Source organism: Oreochromis aureus, linkage group 18 (assembly GCF_013358895.1).
Source record: "Oreochromis aureus strain Israel breed Guangdong linkage group 18, ZZ_aureus, whole genome shotgun sequence".
Lineage (NCBI taxonomy): Eukaryota > Metazoa > Chordata > Actinopteri > Cichliformes > Cichlidae > Oreochromis > Oreochromis aureus.
The window spans coordinates 5,438,460-5,465,192 of NC_052959.1; the positions used below are offsets into that span (position 1 = coordinate 5,438,460).

Here is a 26,733-nt window from a genome sequence, read left to right on the forward strand (position 1 = left end):
TATCGTTAACTCAGTTTTCCTGGGTCTTTTCACGTGTGTTATGAATAAATCTTCTTTTTTTCGGTACCGGCACTAGTTTTATTTTGTTGTATTTATCCGTGACACCTTATTGCTGGTCCGTGAAAATATTGTCGGGCATAAACCGGTCCGTGGCGCAGAAAAGGTTGGGGACCGCTGTGCTAGTTCATTCAGGAAAATTTGATGGCTATGTGATGAAACGTGTCTTTCTGTAAAGGCGGTTCTGCCTGTGATTTTGTGTGGATTGACACCCTGAAACAAACATATGAGAAACTGTATTGCTGTTTTCAGTGTTTACTTGCAGTGGTATTCTTGTTGTGTTGTTCACACACACACACACACACACACACACACACACACACACACACACACACACACACACACACACACACACACACACACACACACTAATTCTATACAGCTTTCGACTGTAGCAACGTCCAATAAATCTTTGAAGACTCCTCTTGTATATTCTCTCTGTAACTCCCCAGCCAGTGATATTTGTCAGAAGACATTAAACCCCAGAGCACATAAATTCCTATTAATCTTACAAATTCAGAAAACCTTCATTGTATTATGATCGCCAAGATGTTCAGTGTAAATCAATATCAACAAGATTTAAACCTTTGTAATCCACACACACTAAATAACTCTGTTGTTTGTGTTAATACGTGACATAACACCAAAATAATAACGTTCAGCTGTGTAAGTAGGCTACAGGCTCAGTAGAGCAAACAAGTGGAGTGACTACACACCATGTACTGTATTAAATACAGTGTTACTGTTTTATTACTCTGAGTAAAAGTATAATTTCCAAGTTGTGTTTCCCCTCAAGTGTTAAAGGCTCTTGATAATTCCGATTTCCTGTATTCTCCTTTGAGGCCTGTTCGCTGAAACAAGCTCGAGGGCTTCAAGCTCTACTTTTGGAAAAGTTCCTTATCCACCTCAGTTCCTGGATGACCAACCACCTGTTGATAAAACTGACATTCCCAAAGGTTACTCTGTGCCTCTAAGTCTGAAAATTAAAATTACTATGATCTCCTTCTTTCAGCTGTTCCCTTTAGGGTACTCCATAGTGGATCATCTGCCTCTAATCCGAACTCTAGTATTCAAACCCTCTACATGAGCTCTTTCACTACATGCACGAAGCTTCTCTGTGATCTCTCTTTGGCGCCTGCCTGGCAGCTCCATATTCCACATCCTTTGTCCAGTACATCCACTGTCCCTCCAGCGCACATGCCCAAGTATGCCAGACTTGTCTCGCTAACCAAACTACTCAACCTTAGTTGTCCCTTTGATATACTCATTTTTAAACCTGCCCTTCCTAATCACTCCTAATGAGGAAGGTAAAACGGTAAAATAATGACACTATAATATAGTGTACACTAACCATATGTAAAAACATACAAAGAGATATCGCTTTTAACAATTTTTTCTTATGAATACGGACTTTCATGTCTTTGTGGTGAAGTTAGAAGCAGTAAGTGATTAATTTAGCTCAAAGGCTGGAAGGAGCCTAAACCAGTTGCCCACTGGCCTCAGCTAATTGCTCAGCAAATAATGTGCTGGTTTTAGTTTTCTTGTTAGCATACAGAATTCAAAGTGGTATCAATCTCCCCATCAAACCTCATACCCTTATAGCCACAGTGTACCCATGAGAATATGGGATAACACACGCCTTCACAAGCTCAGATCATTTCAACCAGGTTTGTTGAGCATGACACTGAGCTCACTGTACTCAGATGGCCTCCACAGTCACCACATTTCAATTCAAGAGCACCTTTGGGACGTGGTGAAATGAGAGAGTTCCATCACAGATGTGCAGCTGACTAATCTGCAGTAACTGGGTGACGCTGTTGAAGCTCATGAAGAGTTAAAGGCAGCCCAACCCGGTACTAGCATGGTGTACCTGATAAAGCGCATGTTCTTACTCACTTCTTCTGCTCATTGAGCTGGGAACCCGAATGGTGTGAAGACCGAAAGGGCACATTTGAACCCAAACCATGACATATTCGTCTTGTGGTGGCTACACCTAACCAGTGAATGAAAACTGAATTTAAAAGTGAAAATGTCAGATAAAACTAATTAAAAACAGAGGATGTTCCACTTGGTAGTTGAACCTTAGATAACAGTGTTGTAGATTATGTTTAAATAGCGTTTGTAGATCTTTTACATTACAGTGTATTTTATTGGCGAGAAAATACTTTTACTTCAAACCGTAATTGGGAATACAGTCTAGCTGCATGGGAACGTAATTTTTAGGAGACAGGCTGGTATTAAATCTTCCCATTGATTACCTGCATTTTCTGTGGGTGTATGTGGTGTATGACGGATTGCGAGAGGGAGCCAAGCGGTATATGTTAATGGGGCCTTTTGTCAGCATAGCAGACTCCTCATCCATCAGACGTTATTATCCCAAAAAAACACAGCCATGCACTTGCACAAACACTCCTCCACAGACACAAGTCTTGGAAGCACCAAAGCACACAAATGCATCACACAAAGCAGGGAAGCAGAGAGAGACTGAAGCCCCATGTCTGGGAGGATGGAGTGTGTTTATATCAGACAAACACCTTTGACGGGGCAGGATGATGAGGATTATTATGACCGGTCTGGGCTCCGACAGGCAGTACTGATGACACAGACTGAGTCAATGTTTTCTTAAGAGTAGAGCAGGCTGGTCCTCACATACTTTTCCACATTTGTTGGTGTCAAAATGATGCCTCACTGCTCTTGAATATGCCTGAGTGGAGATGAATGTGTGTTATTTACCAATGGCCAAGATGTGAGGCAAGTAAAAGTCAATGCAGGCTGAGCGCTCATGTAGACACCTTGCTGGAAACTGAGGGAAGAGGGCAAATGGTGTTAGCTTCAAGTGGTTATATCAACATGGGGCTGAAGCTGGAATATAAAATAGTCCAGAGGGTGTTGGATTTTTGTCAGATCTGGGTGAAATATAGAACTTTGTTCTTCATTATTAGGACAGGAGCAGAGATAAGTAACGAGTAAAACGAAGGAATCAGAATCAAAGCTCACTCTTGTAGTACAATATGCACAATAAGACTAGCATCTAAAAATCCTTAATCTAACGCAGTTGAATATGATCACGAATCAGGATCGAAATGTGATAAATAACACACGGCAGACCAGCCGAACACCCGTCCACACATTAAGGCTTTTCAGCATATACTTTATTCACTCGGTTGCTGTTTCAACACTACTTGGCTTTAGCTTTGCGGCTCCCAGCCACACACACCAACAACAACCCAATCTCAGGACCCAGTACAGATTTTAAAGCCGGCTAGGCGAGATTGTGGATTGCAGGTGAGTCCGCATCCCCGGCAGTGGAACTGCAGACCACGCCCTGCCACATCCCCCCATTGCATCACCGAGGCCAGGGAAGGGTGACACATAGATTATCCGAACCTAAGGCTTTTCCACACACACACAGCCACGCTAGGCTACAGAGATAGCTTTTACTTCTATAGTCATGTGATGAGGAATGTTTTTAACCCCTTCATGCATGAATTATGCCAACCTCAATCAGGATTTTTCTCTTACATATTTTTATTCATCTTTAGGCATGAAAGATTTTTGAACTTCGTTTTTAAACATGTACTTTTCAAAGAGTTTTTTTACATGTCCACTTAGGTGGACAACATCACCTTTGGAGTGGGTGGCAGGGTATGGAGTGACACATCAGTGTCCAATGTATTGGTTTATGTGCAAATATACCATCGACATTGACACAAATACAAGAAAACAGCCTTTGAATAGCTGTCCACTGCAGTGAATACTATTAGTCTTTAAGCCTTTCACGCATAAACTAGTTAAAAAACTAAGTACACCTCATCATTCAGTAGCTCATAGAACCACTTTAACAGCAAAAACAGCATAAATATTGAAGCTTTATCAGTGTCCCGCATCATTGTGCAAGAATTTTGGCCCGCTGTTCTTTACAAAGTTGCTCCAGTTCATTAAGATTAGTGGGCATTCATTTATTCATTTGACTGGGCCATTGCAGCATCTCTTCCATTTCAGCCATTCTGTTGTAGATTTGCTGGCTACTTGAGATCATAGTGCTGTTGCATGACTCAATTTCAGCTGTCAGACAAATGGACTCACATTTGACTCTGGAATACTTTGGTATACAGAGAAGTTCATGGCTGACTCAATGACTGCAGGGCGCCCAGTTCAAGCCCAAATCATCACTCCTCCAGCACCGTGCTGACAGTTGGTAGAGGCGTTTGTGCTGCGTTTATGCTTTGTTTTTCCAAAACAGGAAGTTGTGCATTAGGGCTAAACATCTTCAGTTTGGTCTCATCTGTGCAAAGGACATTGTTGGATATACAAGTCTTGTGGTTTGATTGATGCAGATTTGCAAATTTAATCCATGCTGCCATGTTCTTTGTAGAGAGAAGAGGCTTCCTCTCGGAAATAACTCCAAACAAGCCATACCTGTTCAGTCTTTTTCTAATTGTAATGTCACAAAATGTAACATTTAACATGGTAAATGAGTCTCGATGTACCATTACCTTAACCTGAATATTCCAGCCCATACAAATGCCAAAACATCTGCTTTTATGGAGGTAACCACACGTGTCAATGACCAGTTAATCAGCTGCATTCGATTATCAGTAACTGGCTGCTACTTAGCCTCTTAATTCCTATGGAAACAGTGAGGGTGTATTTAGTGTTTCACAGGAATGTGAAAGACAGCTTTCCTGTGATTTTTTCCTTCACATGACTGTAAATGCTAACATCACAGTGACATTGTTAAGATGTTGATGTGCGACTATAACAGCCCCCTGGAAATCTGCCTGTGGTGTGATTTTAATGGAAAATGACATGGTGCACCTGAGCTGCAACTATCCTTCATCTCTCCCTCTGCAGTTCTTTCTGCTGCTCGCCACCAGCTATATCTAGTCAGTGTTCACTACCTGAAACAGTTCATGTGCCTTCTGGCCCAGGAAACAGAGAGAACTGGTGCTTGTTTCCCATTGAATCTCTATTGTGCATCAATGAAATTTGACAGTATAATTAGTGGAGCAAAAGAAGACTAATTGACAGTGTGATCATCTTACCTGCTGCGGGTCATGTCACTGCATAGTACTTCATCAGTGCTAATGATACAGTGCGTCTGGGTGCATGTGTGAGTGTGGCTTGTTTTCTGTTTCATACAGAGCTTAAATACTACAAACTTAAACATTAGCCTTAGATATATATACTGTGGGTGTAGAAAAAGCACAAGACTATACATGTCAATGAAAAAGCAACAGCAATTTTGCTGCGTGAGCACAAAACACAATGATATTACAGAATCTGACATGAAATGATCTGAAGTTAAGGACAATGTTGTTTACTGCACAAGTGCTCAGCTACAATACCGGATTATCTCAAAATTCCCCCTGGCTATTTTTAGAAGCAAGAACAACTGACCTTGTAAAATTAGGATTATAACATGAGACAAACCTCCCCTCTAGTGTGAAAGTCAAATGCAGAGAGGCTCCATTCTGTTTCCTAGCAAGCCTGGCTAAAACCTGACTAGAAAGATCAGATACACTAATTAGTAAGTAATTACCAGGCCATTTATTTCCAAAACCAGGACAAATACACACTGTTACCTGTCGAGTTAATACTTACTGAGTGTATTGTGGATAGCTGTGGATAGACAACATCTCGAGAGACTCTAGCTACTTTAGACCAGAGACAACCCACTACTCTTTATACTGCCCGTCTTTCAAAAGATCATGGATTTACTCCTTATTTTCTTAAAATGCAACTTAACAAACTCAATTTTAAGTCTGTGAACGTTTACTTTTTGGAAAACTGTTTTAAGGGTGACAGGTAGATTACTAGAACAGAGTTTTGGACTAGTGAGGCCAATGCCCGAGTGATCACTGTTACCTCATAACCAGTGGGCAACAACCCAACTGCTGTTTAAACCTTTTGTTTATGGGAGACAGCCAATTAGAAGAAAGTTGGCTTAAAGTAAAGGTGGCCTTACAAGAAGAGAAGCTAAAACTTTGTGGAAAAAATACAAATATTGATCTGGAAATGAGCAAAAAATTTTTAAGAATTCTAAATGTACTCATGTGAACTAAGAGATGAGATGTTGAGGGTTCCCATTATACTGTATGGAAGCATATTAACAATGCATTCTTCAAAACCAGTACAAAACCACCATAAAATGTCTGAATTTTGAAGGGTTGTAGAAGTTCCAGTTAACTTTAAAATGAGTCTATTAGGCTGTATTCCACAGTACCTGTCACAGCTGCTGCCATTTTAGGCCTATAATGCAAATCTTACAATAAGTGGGAACGTAGGCCCGTGTGTGTCAAAATAAGAGGACAATTTGAGCTATAATTCAAATCAAGCAAATAGCAAGTTAGGTAAAAGCTCTCTATTCCAACACTTGAGCCCAGCTATGACAATTTTAGTTAAAAGCCCCACTTGGAACTTTCGCTTGGATGAAAGAAGAGATGGGAAATGTAACACTCTGTAATTTTAAATAATGATCAACTCTCGTTGTACAATGTGACCTGATATTTTCAGATGCTTTAAAGGATGCATTTTGGCTATTTGGTTCTATTTCTAGATTTAAAAAAAAACAGGTAATGTCATAAATCCACTGCTCTCTAACCACCTAATCTCTCTGACTGACTGGACTGCTGCATTAAGAAAGAACAGAGGACAACTGAGAGAAGCAATATGATACACAAACAGCGAGAGAAAAAATGAAAGAGATACACAGAGAGGCAGAAAATGAAGGGTGTAATATAATACAAAGATCTGAAGAGGAGAGACAGAAGATGATGGACACTGGGAGAGAAAGAGGAGAGAGCTCTGTTAAATCCAATGAGAGGGGCTTAAAAGAGCGAATGCCAAGATAGCAAAGAAAATCCCATCATTTTATCTACCCAATAAACACATTCTAAACCCTGTCCATATAATCCATCTATTTCCATGCGTTCCATATTATCTGTTATCTGACCACAATGCCGGTCCTCTTGTAGACAGAGCAGTTAGATAATAGAGCCACCCATAAAGGAAAGCGAAGGCCTTTTTCACTCTTGGAAACCATCAAACAATAGTGCAGCTTGTGTCAGCGCTGATTTAGATTCAAAAGCTAAAGCCACACTGTGGTTGTTAATTTACTCAGGGCCATTATACAGACATTACTTAAAAAAACTAAAACAACAAAGTGAAAGGCTTTTATAATAAAAACAAAGGGGATGGCTTTTACAAACGTAGATTACTTTTGCATAAATTTCATTCCACATTAATCATGGGTTGTCAGCCGTGAGAGTCGTAGTTACCTTTAACTGCTTTGTTTAAATCTCGTGCAATTTGATTTACAATCTCCACAGCTATGATGCGGCACTTTTCCAAAGCTTATGTTTATTGAAAGAAAGTGAGAATTTGCATCAAAATGTGTCAAAGTTTTCCCTTAATCATCAAGAGAAGAAAAGAGCAGACTTGCTTTGTTATTCCCAAAAACCTCATCGATATTCATTCTCTTTATTCGTCTGGCCATCAGTCACTGCTACTTGACTGTGCTTTACACATAATGATGTATTTTTGGCAGTGATGTGTACTTTTTCTGCCAGAAAAAACACACTGATACTAATATTAATTTGTAGCACAAAATGAGGTAAAAATCATTTCAAACGTTTCAGAATGATGTAAGCGATCAAATGAAGGAGAATAAATTAGTAGTTATCTAAGCTTGTGGTTTATCTCTCTATGCCACAAGTGTACTCCATCTAGTTGTTGGGACATCACAAACAGAAATAACAGAGTCTATTGGACATTACCCAGCTGGCCAGAAACATGATCTTAATAGAGAACAGATTTGCCACCTACTGAACGGGTACATAAATTGTTTGCCAACCAGGTTCACCATATTAAGTTAAATGTGTTTATAGCTTGCTTTCTCTGCCCACAAGAGAACACATATTTAAACAGGAGGTTTTAGTCCTCCCAAGTTAACCAAACTTAATCAAGATGAGAAAAGTGATCACTTTTGTAATGGTCACTTGTTGTTGCCAAATCTATTTCCTCATTTACGCCGGAGGATATTAGAGGTCTGGTGATTTCATCCTTAGACAAAAAGGAAACGTGTACAATGTGGGATGTCTGTTTGCGTGTGTGTGTGTTAGCACTTAGGCCACAAAGTCGGATTTCTTGGCTTCCCTGTCAGAGCATGCGCATTCTTACTGAGAAATCAACTTTTTGCAGTTGCAAATAAAATAACGCTGCTTTCCGGCAGTCCTGCACCAGATTGCAATCGGCAAGGAAAATAACACTAAAACAGGAAGCAGGGCTCTGCGTCTGGCTAAGAGTGATAATATTTTTTAGTGAAATTCTGCTCTTTTTTTAAATGAAAAAAGCACAGCGTGAGATGCCAAACTGGAGCTAGGACAGTGAAGGTGACGGGAGATATCATCTCGTCTGGTTCTGATGTACAGGAATTCGGGCAAGGTAGAGCAGAGCTTCATTTTCCTCCCTTCTGCCATCAATAGGGAAAGAAACACGAGACCCTTTGAAGCGAGTGATTAAAGCACAGCAGGATGAGGAGCAGCTCGCCATTTCTGTTACCCCGTCCACATGCTCCCAACAAATGGTCGGAGAAGGAGGAGGAGGAGGAGGGAGAGAGAAGCAGAAGTCTCCTGTGACCCACTAAATTGGTCAGATTGACTCTCTAGTCTGCCAGTATGGGAGACGGCCATTTTGACTTGGGGCCAAAAGTTAAATGAGAGGCGAGGAGGAAGACATGTTGGTTCTCTGTGTGAGACCAGCCAGTCTTTCCAGAGCACTCTGTGAAATGCCCACAGACAGATAACATCACTATATGTATATGTGTGTGTATTGCTCTTGGCAGATAGCTAATACGCCCGCTAAAACTCTCCAACTATTCCGATCAATTGGGATTTCTCGCAAACAGACGTAGATTGAAATGTTTCTCGACAAACACGATGTCACAAATGCCTGGCTGTGATACATCTCTCTTCTAGTGCTGTAGGGGCATTTGAACCTTCCTTCGAGCAGAATAAAAGTCCTTTACATGACTATAAAGAGCCTGAGAGAGCAGCTCTTCAGTCGCAATCAGTCATCTGTTTCTGCCGAGCACCAAGCAAGCTTCTCCGGATATCAAGGGCCGAAATATTGAGCCTGTCAAGAGCTATAAATAAGTGCGGCTGTCAATAGACAAAACCTCCCTATGGGATAGCTGTTCAGAGGCCATTTATAAAAAAAGACTGCAGAGCCTTTCTCTCTGCAGGAATTGAGGTTTTGTCTTATAATGGACTGAGTACTTCAACTTTGTTACAAATCATTCACGTAACCCGTGCTGGCATGCTCTCTCATCTGCTGGTTATAGAAGCTAAAAGAGGATACTTTAAGGGAAAATGCTTCCCAAGCTGCTGCACTGAAGCACAACGTTTTATTTCCATCATTTCCGCAGGGAATTTGTGTCCCTGATGCTGCTGTCCAGACAAGTTCTCTTTGAAAAACAATACATAACACAACCTTGGTGTCAAAACACTGTGTTTAGCCTGAGTGTTGGAGCTCTATCTGCAGTGCTGTACTGTGTTTTTCTCTCTTTCCAGATTGACAAGGCAAAGCTGTGGCCATCTACTCTTGAGCTAGCTAGGTGTCAGATCAATTTTGCTGGCTCTGGATTTGGCCTGTTGCACACACACACACACACACACACACACACACACACACACACACACACACACACACACACACACACACACACACACACACACACACACACACACACATTTGCTACTGTATATCAGACACCGTGTGCCAGGTCTCCTTATCAGGATCGATCAAGTTCAGCCAAGCCACTTTAATGGATGGCAGACCTCCAAAGCTAAATTAAGGAAAACATCAGTTTGTAGCCAAAATGCCCAGCAATGGGTTCCACGTCTCAGTGTACTGCTGCAGCTCACTCCCCTGTGTGTCAGGCTTTGAAACTATCATGACTCCATTTAAGACATTAAGTTAATTAGGTTTTGCTGTCAGCAGATCATCCCACAGAAGGGTGTAGGAGAGTTCAACCATGTGTTTGCTACACTGTTGTTGATTTTTTTTTTTTTAAATGTATATATATATATAATGTATGTATGCATGTATATATTAGTGTGAAGGAACACAAAAGTAATGAAATTATATAAGTAAAATCAAGTGCAATGCTTTTTAATTAAGTGAAAATGGCTCTGGCTTTATAGCTGGATGCCAAATTCCATTAAAGCTGCTTTTGCAGTCTAAGTAGTGCTAACATCTACTTAGGATTTCTGAAAGCTTTTACAAAGCTAGCCTGTATGCAATCCAATACAATTTTACTACTTCAACAAGTAGTACAAAACCAACACTTGCTTATTAATAGAAACTGTGATATTTTGTTTAAAGGGACCTACTATTCTTTATCAAAGATATAGAGTTAAAACTGTGGATGTTCATGTTAAACACAGACATAATTTTACATATTGTGCTCAATATGTGTGCAAGTAATCACTTTGGGCTAAATGTTCAGGCTTCAAACTGCTCTAAATGGGCTGTCTAGGCATTTATTTCTTTCCACTCTTGGCTCTGTATGACATCAGTGAGAGAGGATATGCCTAATAAGGTCACTTCAGCTGCATGAGCTGTGAGCACAGCTCCTCCCACCCTCCTGCTGTACAGAACAGCCAATCAGAAAAAGGCAGGATTTTTTTTTCTTTCGTATATCATGCAAAGCTACTTTAAAAGTGTTGCAAATTTGGAAATGACTATAATAGTTTCTGTGGGCATTTCCATACACAGCATTAACTCTGTGAGTATGGTTGAACTGTGACCTTTCACTAAGCAACACTTTTTGGTTGCATCTCCTCCTGCTTGAGGCTAACAAAACTGGTAAGATTTTACATAAGTCATAGCAACTGTGTGCACATGCTTAAAAACCTCAGGCTTCTGAAAACAAAAACAAAAAATCAATAACACTGCAATCCAGAAAGGACCAGGAGTAGACTGGAAGCAAAGCTCCTTTTAATTTTATAAGCAACGATTAGCAACTCTCTTCCTCAGCTCCCCTTACTTGTGGTGTTCCCCAGGGATCTATACTGGGGCCAATATTGTTCTCCATTTATATGCTGCCTTTAGGTCTAATTTTTAGAAAATATAACATTTGTTTTCATTCATATGCCGATGATACTCAGATCTATCTTCAACTGAAGGGAAACAGTCCTGCCTCACTAGAACCCTTACTTCAGTGTCTCGGTGATGTTAAATCATGGATGGCCTCTAATTTCCTTAACTTCAATGAGAACAAAACCGAAGTGATAATTTTTGGACCAAGCGGCAATCTCAACACTTCTAATTTTAACCTGCACAGTCTTGAGCCTTTTGTCAAATCGCATGCCAAAAATTTGGAGGTTATATTTGACAGTAATTTCACCTTTGAAAAACAAATTAGCTCAGTTGTACAGCGGTCTTTCTTCAAACTGAGGCTTTTATCTAAGGTGAGATCATTTTTATCTTTTAAAAACTTTGAACGGGCGATTCATGCTTTCATTATATCCCAGCTGGACTACTGTAACTCCTTATGTGCTGGAGTTAGCCAGACCTGCCTGGCAAGCCTGCAGTTGGTCCAGAATGCTGCAGCTCGTCTTCTGACACGTACTAAAAGATGTGAACACATTTCCCCGGTGCTTGCCTCCCTTCATTGGCTCCCTGTCCGCTTCAGAATTAATTTTAAAATTTTATTGTTGACTTACAAAGCCCTGAATGGACAGGCTCCCGGGTATTTGTCTGACCTCTTGCAGACTTATACCCCCCCCCCTTAGATCTTAGATCAAGTGATCTTTTGCTTTTAGCTGTACCAAGGTCGAGGCTGGTTCATAGAGGTGATCGAGCATTTGCAGTCGTAGCGCCTAAGCTGTGGAATAATTTACCCCTACACATCAGACAGGCTCCCACCGTCAATCTTTTTAAATCTTATCTTAAAACGCATTTTTATGTACTGGCTTTTAATACAGCATGAGAGTTATTTGTTAATTCATATTTGGTGTTTGTTTTTAATACTCTAAGTTGTTTTATTAGGTATGTTGTATTCTTGTACAGCACTTTGGTCAACGCTCCTGTTGTAATTAAATGTGCTATATCTCCAAAAGTTGAATCTGTTCATCTGGACGTAGCGTTTTGTGGGAGAAACGTTTCGTCACTCATCCAAGTGACTTCTTCAGTCTCAGCTGACTGCAGGTTTCCCCAAACCTTATAAACAGTACATCTGCATAATGACTGAAACCAGCCCACTGAAGGAACAATGGGCTGTGAGGTAAATGTGCTATATAAATAATTAAACTAAACTAAACTAAACAAATCTTACTCAGGCAAACACCCATGGGAAGGAAACGAGGATATAAACCTTGACTCAATAGGTCTCCAAACAAGCATTAAAAGGAATCAAACACTCAGTTCATCTAAGTAATAATGGGGGGTGATGGGCTCTCCTATATTCTGCTCCTCTTACAGTCCCACCATTGTATGCTAGTGTTTGTACCTTTTCTTCCTGAAGCACACAGACACACAAATACTGACGACAGTGTCTGCTAGAAACGGAGGTGCTGTGTTTACGATGCATTAATGCTTTTTCAGCATTCAGTACACTCAGTTTCTGAGCAGAAAGTAATTCCTGTTGGGATGCTGCAACAACTGCTTTTTAGATGTCACGTCAATGCAAAAATCCTGAAAACATGACATGTTTCTCTATTGTACACCTAAAGTACCAAAACAGCCCAAAAGTACTGGGATATTTTGCATTACATGATAAGGGATGTGATAAACAGCCAAAATTTGGAATGCAAAGAATTTCAGAGAAATTCTGAATGAAAGGAGAAAAATCCCTGAAACACCTGCTGGAGGTTTCTTCCACTGAAAAGGAGTTTTTGCTTTCCACTGTTACCAAGTAGGGTGTAAAACCATACAACACACTTATGACTTTCAATTCCTTTACCAACCCTACTTTATGATACGTACCACTGACAGCAGATTGTCATAGCAACCTAAGCCTTGTGATTGTATTGTATTTGATTTGGGAGAAATGCCCCCTGACTGTGTGGTGACTGGGCAATCTGAGTAAAGCGGAAAGAAGTTTTATGATTTGTTTAACTGTAGGCAATTTGAACAAAAAGAATGTTACAAATCAGGTCACTAAAATGCACTCACCAAAATGAGCTTAATTAACACTTCTCTGATAGAACGCTAAGTGCGATTAGCCTTTATTAATCCATAAACAAAGACCACATTTTGCAGACTGTGTGACTGATTTACAGGCACATAATGCAACTGCAAGCAATACTGATTGAATGCATTATTAAATATATAAAAAATAACATCAAAAGGAAAAAAAGTCTAAAAAAATCAGTATTTTTAAAAAGATATTAGCAGTTTTGCATTACTTTTTTCACTCTGTACAGACACTGTTTTTAAGTTTGCACATTTCAAAACCGCCTGCTTTCAAGTCATCATGAATATGTATTTGGGTGTTTGAGGGCATGTTTGTGTGTCTGTGTGCAAACCTCTCAGTGTGCGTGCATGCATGTGTGTGTTTGTGGACTAAGAAGGTTTTCATTGGAGCTTAACTGTGACAGTCTTAACTGTGATTGCCTCCATTCTGCTGGCAGATCAATACTATAGTCGCAGATGACTGTGCTGTTACTGGGAGCCAGTTAGCACACACACACACACCTCCACCCACAGCCGTGTGTGACAGACAGAGCCTGTCTGTGACGGTGGAGGATATTAGTCTTATTACGAGTGTCTGGGTCTCTGAGTGACTCATGCTAACTCTGTGTGTTTGCAAGGCGGCAGGTTAAAAGGGCTTAACATGAGAATATACTCTCCACCACCACCACCCACCTCCAGCATGTCTTGCCTCCTGGCTCATCTTGTTATTCCCCCCGCCATTTCCTCGCTCCCCCTCCTCTACTACTTTGCATCCAAGCTTGCTCCTTTTTTCCCCTTCTCTGTCCTCTTTACAACCCTTTGACCTCTTTTTTCCGTCTTTACCTTTAAAGCTCCTGTTTCGCTTCAGGAAGCCAGACTCCATTTTCAAGTTTGTGACTGATTCTTCTAGTTCAGATAGGATAAGATAAGATAAGATAAGATGACCTTTATTAGTCCCACAGGTGGGAAATTTGTTTTGTTACAGCAAAGTGCAAAGTTATGTAGCAGAAATTAGAAAACACTGGAAAGCATTAAAATAAAATACAATAAAATAAAATACCATATACAATAGAATAAACTAGAATGGAATAATATATACAATAGAATAAAATGGAATAATATATACAATAGAATAAAATGGAAATACAAATACTATATACAACTGATCTCCAAAAGTTGAATCTGTTCATCTGGACGTAGCGTTTTGTGGGAGAAAAACGCTACTTATAAAGTACTTACAGTACTTATAAACAGTACTGGGTACTGTTTATAAGGTTTGGGGAAACCTGCAGTCAGCTGAGACTGAAGAAGTCACTTGGATGAGTGACGAAACGTTTCTCCCACAAAACGCTACGTCCAGATGAACAGATTCAACTTTTGGAGATTTACTTTCCTGGATGATTGAGAATGCACCAAGACGATATATACAACGGAGTAGGAAAATACAAAAATACAACTTCGTCAGAAGAAGAATTGCACATATAGCAGTCTTATTGCACATGTGTGGGTTTGTGTGTTTGATCAGCTGCAAAAGTCTTTATTGTGGAGTCTGACAGCAGTGGGGAGGAAAGACCTGCGAAATCTCTCCGTCCCACACCGTGGGTGCCGCAGTCTCCCACTGAAGGAGCTGCTCAGTGCTGTCAGAGTCTCCTGCATGGGGTGGGAGATGTTGTCCAACAGGGATGACAGCTTAGCCGCCATTCTCCTGTCACTCACCACCTCCACTGGGTCCAGAGGGCATCCCAGAACAGAGCTGGCCCTTCGGATCAGCCTGTTCAGTCTCTTCCTGTCCCCAGCAGAGATGCTGCCGCCCCAGCAGACCACACCATAGAAGATGGCTGAGGCCACCTGTGCTTATTTGAATAGCCAAGGTGATAATTATGCCTCCCTAAATGACAAACAATAAAAAGTTCAAATACCATGTCCCACTACAGATAGTAAACTCCACTACCACTTTTTAAAAATAGATTTTTCATTTAAATGAGACTTAATGTTTTAGATAAGAGAAAAGTGACAGAGAATGTGTTCTTAGTTTGATTTTACTTATGAGGAAATCACATTGAAATGAACATCTCTGTTACATGACAGACAGGGCCAAAGCAGCACATTAACATTCACCAAACACAACGTAAATCAATTAAGTCAATTAACATAAATATAAAGTGGTCTTAAAATGGAACCCTGTGGGACGCCTTAAATTAGATAAGACTGATTTTTATGAGCTAAGACGAACCTACAGGATAAAAAAATAGTTTAAAGACATGGACACAGTAACAACACAAACTGAATATCAACTATTTGAACTATTTGTCTGATGATTTAAAATTTGGTCAAATTGCACAGCACCGTGGTGTTTCGCATAGTTGCCTCACAGCAAGAATATCGTGAGTTTCCTTCATCTGGTCGGGGCCTGATTACATCATGTTAATGTTGCTAGACATGGTTTTACAAGCTACTGAGTCATGGGGTGTACTTAGTCTTTCACAGGACAGAGTCCTATGAAAACATTTATTCGCACAACTTTTCATGTTTTCAGTGATAAGTCACAGTTAACCCAACATAGCTTGTAACCCAAGACACAGTACTGCAGTTACTGCAAGTAACAAAACAAGATATACCGCTGTAAGAAATCATGTAAGGAATAACTCCTGAGGTCAAGACTTGGGTTAAGTTAAAGTCTGAGAGCCTTTGTTGTGATGCCTATAATAACAAACCTTGTTAAGTCTGTGTTAAGTCCCCATTTCAAGGTTTGTGACTCGATTGCATCATCTTTGCTCCCACCATCAAAGAATGATGTCATTTAAACCTAAACACGGTGTCTTGGGACATTTGCTGACCTGTTATCGTTTGGCATGAATTTAAAGATCATTCAACAATATAATAAAACTGTCCCTTGTAATAAAGCTAAAACATGTCCCTGTTGCCACAGTGTCCAAAATTGTATTGAGTTATAGCTAAATAAAAGCTAATGTTGCATTCAATATGTACAAATTTCACAACCAACTTCAATATTCCTTCCATTTTCCCCCACCGTCTATCCATTCATCACATCCAGAGGGAGAGCCCTCGATAGATCACACCCTGATGACCTTCTCCTTCCTCCCTTTTCTCCTCCCCTTCCCTCTACAGTCACTCCATCAGATCAATATGTAGAGTTCAGCATGGATCACACCAAACGTTAGTGTTTAAAATGTAACCAGCACCACTCCTTCCCATTTCCTCTGCCTCCCAGATCGATAGCAAGAACGCCGAGATGAATTCACCGCCGTCATCATCATGCAGTCAGTCTCGTCCGGATCGATAAAGGTTTGAAAATTAAAATCCTCATCACCTACATCATCATCATCATCATCCAGCCTGTCAACGATATAATTGTCAATATATTACCATATTTCTGAGCGGAAACAAGCATGGACATGAATATAAATCCAGATGGTGTAAAAAGCAGGAGATGAAGTGCTGAATGCACTGACATAATTCAATATCAAAGCTCTCTATTAAAGAAATAAAGAAAGATGTTCACCACTCAGTTTTTACACAGGGATTTTTATTTTAATTCAATGGAAACTTCTAGAGTCATAGCAAACTTTTGAAAATACCAGATGTTTTAGGTGAGCTGTGCTCAGCATTTGGGGAATCTGACTGAAAGGTGGTGGCCTTTAACTAAAACTCTGTCTGAATTTCACTGACAAGATACCCACTCAGTGCAGTGCCCTTTAGAGAACAACATGTAAAGTGATTTCAGATGATGGAATTCATGGGCACGCTCGAGAAAGGAGCCCAAAACTTGGAGTAAAAGGAAGTAATTTCAATATTCACTCTTTGTTTTTTCAAACACAATGGCAAATGCACTGCTGCAAAACCATTTAGCTTTGTTTTTATACCAAACATATTTTGTGTCCTGTGAATGAACAAATATGCAATGTGCTCAGAACAAGCTCAGGTTAGCTCATAACCTTCAGCACAACATACTGGCAAATCTCAGATGTCGTGTGCTATTTAAGCTGCTTCAGTCTGTGTACAGTTGCTGCAAGCCGCTTTGGAACCTGCCTCGCCCAGCTCTTTAATGCTATTCAAGCAATTCCTGACTTGGTCTCATATCGGTAGACTGTGATGCCTGCTCCATTCTGTGAGTGTGTCTACCTGCTGCTTTCCTTTCAGTTTTCCATGTATGAGGAGGTCACAGAACAACTGTACCAGCAAATATAAATGACTGTAGATGGAATCACAATCCTACTTTGACTTAAGTGATCCTGCCAGAACTACAGTTTTACCCAATGAACTTTAGTAACGGTACAGTGCTACTGAACTATAGCTGTGTTGGCTATATTATAAGACTAACACAAAGCTATATTAGCAATAGTGCACGTGTTACATGTTTAAAGTGAATTAGAAAGAAAACCCCGTCAGTCAGTCTGCTCGTGTGTGTGAATGTGTGTTTAAAGCACTTTGGATAATAGCTCCATATAAATGCAGCCATTTTCCATTTATTCTGATCATTATGTAAGAGGTGCAGCAGCCCCTCACAAAAGCCAAATAGCTAGCAATAACATGTAATATAATAATATGTGTTTTAAAAAAAAGAAAGAAAAAAAGAGAATAAAATAAAAAGGAAGTAAATAATAAAATGCCCAACCCAGTTCATCTGTGTGTTAAGTACAACAAAAAATACTGGTTTCAATATTCCCTGGAGGTTTTTGAATGTAATTTGTAACAAGAATACAGTACAGTGGGTGCGAGCTGCTGAAAGCTACCGAGTCTGAGAAGCCTTATTGTGCTATTTGTAAAAATGTCTCTTTTCTCCATATCCTGCACTGATGCAAAGATGACAAGCTCCCCATGAAGCACATTGTGTTTATAATTACAGTTACAGCTGGAACTCCTTGTCACGGCAAAGCTACGTTTACAGCAGAGTCTGAAGATTGGCTCTTTTCCCCTCATCCTTCTGAGTGTGCCACCTTCTTCCCTCTTTATCACTTTTTTTCCTGCTCATCTGTCCCCAAAATCCTTTTAATGCTTCGCAAATCCAACTCCCAATGATCTAAAAGTTCGAAAGCACATAGTTAGGTCTGTAGCTGCAGCAGTGCCTACGGCGTGGTGTGACAATGAAAAAGACATTAACTCTGCTTCTTAAGTACACGCAGCAACTACAGTATACATCTGTTCTGAGTCAGCCTCCGCAAAGTGCAGACTTGCCAATCTGATTCTGAGAATATAATATGTGCACAATCAGCTGCAAATGAATCAGCCTAATTAATAAATGCATGCGACTGTGCTGTGAGGGAAGACTACATATGTCACCCATATGCACATATAGAATTAAATAGCTGGTTGCATACAGCTATTGCTGTTTGGACAGTCTGAATTAATAAATCAGTACACAAGAGTAGGCACAGAAGTGCAGAATTTGAATACAAATTTCCACAACACAGTATGTCCAGTACTGATGAATCATTGATGATTCAAAAATACTACAGGCTACAAATATTTTCTTTAAAAAGGAAAATAAAATATTATTTCATCCTCACATCTGATTGTTTGATAGGAACCATGTTCAGGCAGGCTGACAGAAAAACAGACTGCAGTCACTGACAGGTATAAGCAGAATAACAGCTTGTAGTTCCCCATTTGATTTTCCTTCTTACCTAGCTTAAGCCCAACAATCTAAGCTAAACCAAGCTTACTTACCTTACAGTCATAACCCTCATGCCTCGCATTCTGACCCTCAACACTGTGCTGTTTTAAAACCGGATTCATCTGAATGAATTACACTGTACACTCGTTACAGACATCTCATATACAGGTGAGGCCTGCTTTATTGTCCTTTTGGCTCTAATGTGGACCATAACTTCAAAAAAATCATGTTGTATTGATTAAAATCTGAAAGTAGCGTTTGATGCCATTAACTGAGATCATGGATCAATTTTCCATCTTGCTGGACATTAGGAAAAAAATGCTGTTTTTTCTGCATTTTTAGACATAGAAGCTGTTTCCATCTTTTATATACAGTAAATATCAGAGCACTAAATACTGCCTGGCATCTCAGCCTGCCTCCGCTGTCTCTTTCTGCTTCCTCTTGATGAGATCTTTTGATGTGGAAAAGATGCATTTCTATCACACAGTTAGCATATCAAAGCAAACCAAATAACAGTTTACTCAGTAAATCCATGTTGTGCAACAGCCAGAGGTGACTCCAGGACTTGAAAGTTTACTATGGTAACTAGACTGAGAAAAAAAAATCAAACAGGCACTCTGGGAATTAATTGCCACCTAGCTCCATCCAAGCTTTGCGTAATGGGAAAATGTTTTTTCGGTGATATGATCTGTTCATGATGCGATAAGGCCAGTTTGTTTTAATATTGTTTGTTTGAATTTGCTTTTGACTCTAAATGCACCTCATTTGTTTGATTTTAGTTTGGTTTTACCACAATTTGGTTCCGGTCAGCTCAATTTTCAACACTTCTTGGAGTCACTTAGTCTGACTAATGACCAGAGAAATTCTGCAGCTTTCCAACACTGTAGAGAGCTAATGCATGTCTACTCTTAAAAAGATTTAATAGCTCACTGTAGCTTTAACAAAATCTGATTTGCCAGTAGAACTATTAAGCTGAGGCTGTTTGATGAGAACAACCGTCTATTATAGCTGTTATTTTTGTAGTTTCAGCTTTCAGACTCTTTGGTTCACTTCCTAATGAAACTGTGTGTGTAAGCCTCGCCTTGTTTGACAAGGCTGATATTTACCTCTTAGACTTTCTGTAATGCTCTGTATAGCCGAAGTCCATTCTTCCGATTACCTCAAAGAGGAAAGTCTTTTTCCCTCCTTCGGGTCTATTAGGGACCTTTCCTAGAAAGCAGTTTTTGAATGTAATAAAAACAGGCAGTAGCTCTTAGTGAAGCTTCTCCTCTTTGCAAACATCTCTGTTAGTGGATTTGTGCTGAGGGAGAGAGAGTCACACTGCTGTGAGTCTAAGCTGGCAGAGCCTTGACAGCTTCTGGGTAATGGGCACTCACTGGGCTCGCCAGACAGGTCACATTTTCCCACCAGACGAGTGACAGTGGGTCTCACTGGGTGCTCTGGTTACAGCCAATACTTACACACACACACGCACACACAAAAATGAAAACGCACATATGCGACATATACGCAGCTACCATTTAGCGGCCAAAAAAGCAAGTGGCCGTGCATGTGATTACCTGACAAATGTCGCAAATGAAACAGCCAAAAGCAAGTAGCCTGACATGGGAGGCGGCGATCCATACTGGTGCCACCAGAGAGCAGATATCTGTACCCTCTACTGAGGGTGTTCTCGCTGTCATAGGTCCATTTCGATGATTAGATAGAAGGATGGTGGCCAGGGAACAGTGGGATAAATAGAAAGAGGCTACTCTTGTATCCTAGAGTTTGTCCTACTTTGCTATATTTCAAATTACAAGCTAAAGGATTCTAAGATTATGTAGCTGGGTAAGATACGAGTCAAGCAGCCAGTCCAGTGTTGGTTTTAAAATGCACAAACACTCGGCCCTAAGCTAGTCCAGATCTGGCCGGTGACTTTGTTTTCATTTTGTACAACCAAGCCAAAGTGAAAACCGCTACAGGACACAAAATAATAACGCTGAAATGTACCGCTTGAGCAACAAAGCGCTCAGAAAGACAGCTGACAGCATGTCTGTGTAGGTTCTCAGTCATCCAGGACATGTTAGTCTTGAGGGCTTGAAAAGACAGTAACTGGACTTATTTAGGTTTGTGAAGATATTTCGCCTCCGTCCAGGAGGCTTCCTCAGATCTGAAACAACTGATGGAGAGTCCCACTGAATTAATGGTTAAATACACACCTAAAGAAGTTCAGGCGCCTTCTTTCCAAGCCCTCAAGACAGCTGACAGGCTGAAAAGAGCTGGAAAAGATGATGAGCGAAATGTAGACAGAACTAAAAAAAAAATATGGAAGGACACAAACTGACATCAAAAGCGAAGGTCAGAAGAGAAGAGATGATAAAAGTGAACATGAGGGAAAACATAATAGCAAGAGAAGCTGAAGAACGAGTAGAGCAGCTCTCACTATAGCCAAAAATCTTGGGGAAAAACAGTGACCGAAGCTTTTTAAGTGCTGTGTATTCACTATTGAATATCTGGAACCGGAATCGCACTGAACGCTTCTACTGATTAGTTTTACCTACTCCAACTGTGGTCAAAAGAATTCTCTTTGCACAGACAAAAACACTGTCTTGGTTTGAGTGAAAGAGTAACACACACACACACACACACACACACACACACACACACACAGACACACACACGCACTGTGGATTTGTACTTTTTGAAGCGATAAAGCAGCAGCATGTGTCGCAGCAGACACTGTGACCTGTGGTGACTGATTAAGACCAGAAACAAAGACAGAGCAGTAGAACTCATTAGCACCTCTGAAAGTCTTTATCTTCTGCAACACAACAGGAGCAGATTCCTGAACAACCAGCCCCCTACAGCCATGTGGTCATTCTTAACACTCACTTTGATTTGAAGTTTTCTCTAGCGACTGTCTGCAAACAGAGAACTTCATCATACTGTAGCTTCCTGTTAAACATATCAAAGCCAAACATTCAAAACAAAGAGATTCAGGTGAAAGGAAATCTGGTATGATCTATAAGATTAACAAAGAAATTTGTGACAAAAAAAACTATTATTCTAGCACTAGTTACATTTTTCTTTCATAATGTGTCGTTAACACAGGGCAAGCCCAAGAAAGGCCACGCTGAACACAGCCGCGTCCTCTATTGTTCTGCTGCTTTCTATCTTTCACTGCCATCAGCAAGATGTGTCTGAAAATTCTACACAGCTATTGTATTATCTTTGGTCATATCATATCTACTGTGCCTCAGTCTATAAACTTGTGGTTTATCTGGGTGTAGAAACTAGAGCTGCTGCTGCTTTGGGAAAGACAATAAGACTGTCTGTGATGGATTTGTCCAACAAACTAATAGAGAGAGAGTAGCTCCACACATCTTGATGATATTACAGATTAGCTGGCTTCAGATAGAATTATCCTACAAATAACACATTTTATTTTCCGTATAATTAGTTTTTAAGAGCGCGCGAGAGAGAAAGAAAGAGAGAGAGAGGTAATTGAGTTGATCTTCGCTATTTGGATAATTAAGAGTTGAAAAGATATGACTAATCTAAAATGTCTTAACAACTGTTTCTTTTTAATGCCTCTGATCATGAAGAAATTGTATAGCAGCAGGTTCTTTGTTTTTTTCACACAAGTATCAAATCAAGAATTAAACTTTAGAGTTGTACAGAGTTTGTAAAACTCCAACAAACCTGAGAGTGAATACTTAGTATGACCACTTTTATTCTTCAGCAAAGCTTAAACACTCTCAAGCAAGCTTTCCTGAAATTTCTTTAGGTGGTCTTCAGGAATAGTTCTCCAGGCTTCTTAAAGGAGATCCAAATATCTTCTTTGGATGTTTTTGCCTTTTCTTCTGTTCTCTGTAAAGATGATCCTACACTGCTTTAATAATATTGAGGTCTGAGCTCTGGGGAGGCCAATCCATGACTGACAGTAGAGTCACAGAGTTCCACTGTGTGTTTTTCTATGTAGGTATGCTTTTACTGCATTGGCAGTGTGTTTGAGATCATTATCATGCTGAAAAATAAATACTTAGCCAATCAGATGCTTTCCAAAAAGTACTGCATTGTGAATCAAATCACTTTTCCGCATTTATAATTCAATCAACTTTGACAAGATCCCCCAATGACACTGGCTAAAATATCCAATATCCAAAGAGGAACTTCAGAAGTCCTTCAGAAAGCTATTGCTCAAAACTAGTTAAAAAATACAAGAAAGTCTGGTTTACTGGGAGCAATAAAAATAAATAAATGAGGTGTGACTCAAGATTTCTGCACAGTACTGATCATCTGTACCAAACACTTGTCACACTCTGACGCTAATTTTTATGCTACACAACTGAGAACTGTGGCTAGCTAGCCTGCAACATGCAAAGTAAGAAAAGCTAAGACTGTTGCTAATTATGACTTCTATACTGGGTGCAGTTTTAACAAGACACTGGTTTAGAACACACTGACTGTTAACAGCTACATTTTTTAGCTATAATTAGATATGCTAATTTGCCAAATGAGGCAAGGCAATCTGTGTCATGCTAACGTTAATCTAGCTAAACAAAGAAAAACAAATAGAAGAAAGAAACAAAAAGACAACAAGAACAAACATTATGGATCAAAATGACAAACAATTAACGGCATACGCTGCAACAGTTTGCATTTTTACGTCGTCTGCGCTGCTGATGTTAAATTAAAGTTTGTAGCTTACATACAGTTTTAATATGTTTCACCACAAATGCTACCAAGATGAATTCCTGTCCGTGTATTGTAGCTGCCGATTATATTTTGACCCCTCTGTTCTCTGGGACAAGCAGTGATGAATAAAACTATTTGGAACAGCAGCAATACTAATGTTTCAGAAGTAATTGAACAATAAATCCAACACGCTTTAGGCACTACAAACCTCCAGCATATTGCCGTGCTGGACTTGTGTGTTTTGCCAAACCATTTGTCCATTTAGTAATTACCCCGCAAGTCAAACAAAGTGGATGGCCTATAAAATGGAAGACAGTGTAATCCGGAGGACGCTCTGCCCCTCACTAAATAATAAACCCATCTAATCGAGTTTGCAAGACTGCAGCATTTATACCATCTGCGCACGGCTGTGTGATGAAGTGGAAGACACGTCTTTCCGGACTCTGCACCTTTTCCCATCTCACGTTGCCGAAGTTGCAGATGCGGCCCTGTGACAGCGCCAAAGAGCTATACGTGCATCGGTTAATTAGACTCGTGAATGAGTCAGTTTTAGACCATCTTCCTGCTCTTTGTTGGTCCACCCCTTAAATTGAAATGAGAATTACAATACGGGCAGATGAGTAATTAGTCTGAGCCGGACGGAATCCCCACTCGCTTAACGGAATCAAAGAGAAGAAAAGATGATGGATTGTGCGCGTCTATTTATGTGTGTGTGTGGGAGACGGAGTGAGAAAGAGAAATGAAGACGGAGGCTTTAATCGTGTTCCACTGTCCTGAGAGGAGGGCTAAGTGTATTATATCTATTGTGTCAGCAGTGCAGTTTTCACGTTGGGACCAGTATGGAATGTGTAGAATGTGTTCTTCGGGCTCAGGGCAGATATGAAGCTGCCGTCTAAACTCAATCAGAGGCAGATAATATAACAATGCTTTATGTTTTTCGCCCATGTTATCAAAAAACATATAAATAAATAAAGGAACAAGACGGCCCGCACAGCACAGTGGACTCTGACAGTGGAACATCCTTTAGAAAGACCAAAAATGAATAATGCTGCAAAATGATTTCGTTGTCTCGAGTGCAGTGAAGAATTATTAAAAAATAGCAGGTTTATAAGGGTTACAAAATTCTTCATATTCGAGCATCCATTATAACGCCTTTGAAGGTTAGTCAGGTCACATAATCGCATCGCATCTACATTACCTCTCTTGAAATGATGTGTCAATTTGGCATTAGATTTCTTTCAAATTCAAATCCTTCCAGGGAAATGAGATCGTTTCTCACGCATAACTCTCAGCATCAAGGCACAGCGAGTTGTTAATGTGCAGTTAAAAGCTTCAGGAATGCAACTCGAGCCCGTCAATAAACGTTAAGCCTGCCAGTAAGGTTTTGACAGCACGTGTAGAGTTAGGTTCATTAACGGTCTCCAGTTGCAATCCCAAAGCTTTTTTTTTTTTTTATATATACTTCTCCTTAAAATGACTCTGAACTGAGCAACATGTGTTTTACACCATCACAGCCTAATTGCTCCCTGTCTTTGTCACCTCCCTGTTGTTATTCTGTGCATTGAACAGCTGAAAAAGACTAAGAGGTGACAACGGTGAACATGTGTTCTTTAAATGGGGTCAGCTAAGGGATCGTAATTACTAAACGTGTAAAAACCTGATAGCTCCTCTCGTGTTGTTAAATAACTTGAGCAAACAAAGCTATCATTTCCTATAAAAGGTGTTTAGGAGGCAAAAGGGAAAAAAATGTTTAAACTAAATTTTACTTAGTAGAGCATCAGGAACATTTCCTAGTCAAAATATAGTGCAGTTTAAAACCCGATGAATTTTTTTCACTAATAAATGAGCCGAGCCTAGCCTAGTTGACTGCCTTGAGTTGTGCTGTTTTAAGCTGTACTAATCAATATTTTCATAATACAAACGGGTGAAATGTCCAAGTGTAGTTGGGAAGGGATTGTGAATATAGATCCGCAGTAAATGACCGACAGTGTGCACTCAGCATCTTAGTCTGTTTGGTTTTGATGTCTACGGTTCTGCAGCACCTCAATAAAAGCTGAACCTTTGTCGGTTTGCTGGTCTGAAGCAGTCAGGTGTGTGTTAACACAATGCCAAGGAGGAAAGACATCTGCATTATTGCTACCCATCAATCTGGGAAAAATTACAAAGTCATTTTCATACAAAAAGTTCAAGTCAACTGGAAAACATTCGAGACTGTTGCCAGTCTTCCCAGAAGTGGACGTCACAGCAAGTATACTCCAAGGTCAGACCGTGCAACGCTCCGAGAAAGTGGAAATAAGCCCAAGAGCTACACCTTAGACTCTACAGGCCTTAGTTAGCAAGTTAAATGTTAAAGTTTATGATAGTAAATAAAAAAAAGAGTAAACAAGCATGACCTGTTTGGAGGGGTTGCTGAGTTCTACATGCTACTGAATCACAAGGTACACTTACTTTTACACAGGACTGCTTCTGGAACTGGAAAGTTTTTTTTTTTTTCATTTTACCCTCATAAATAAAAGCTTTGAACTGACAGAGGGTGCACTTTCTTTTTTACCATGACTGTAATTTACAGCCTTAATAGCCCTTAATACAAGTATCAGTTAAATGTGCTAAATACAACAGTGTTTATGAAATATTAGCAACAATGGCTTAGGCTAAGATGCATCGAGATAAAAAGAGTAATATATTAAAGAGCAATTTATAGAGTAAATTATTAATGTTTACTGGCAAGTTAGGTATAAAAAATCCAAATAAATGCTAATGTTTCTTAGTCACTAGCTGAAGTATAATTAGTTATTTTTTAGTTATCATTTTGGCTATAGTCAATATGTAAACACTGATTTTTACTGTCTGTTCTGCTCCTTCTAATGCTGCCTTAAATATGAATGTCAGCTAGAATGTAACTATCTATCTAGGTACAGTATTAATGCTCCCTGCATTATTTAAATGCTATAACCTAATGAGATACAAGCTCACTTAAAGTGAGTTTTAACAAAAAAAAAAAGGAAACTAATTACTGCTGCACTGTGCACACTACTCGACTGCACTATAACAAACCAGGTTCCTGAAACATCACATCAGCACATCTCTGTGTATGTATAAACTGGGTACAAGAAAACAAGCAAAATCGGGTGCAGCGCTGCTCTCTCAGAGTTCGAAAGCAAATCACTAGAGCGCGGTTACCAGCA

General features: G+C 39.9%; 1 protein-coding gene across 8 annotated transcripts in view; it reads right to left on the reverse strand.

Moving 5' to 3' along the window:
- The window catches only part of ctnnd2b (catenin (cadherin-associated protein), delta 2b), a 198,488-nt gene that overhangs the window by 100,471 nt on the left and 71,284 nt on the right, over positions 1 to 26,733 (reverse strand). The gene's annotated exons all lie outside the window — the stretch shown is intronic.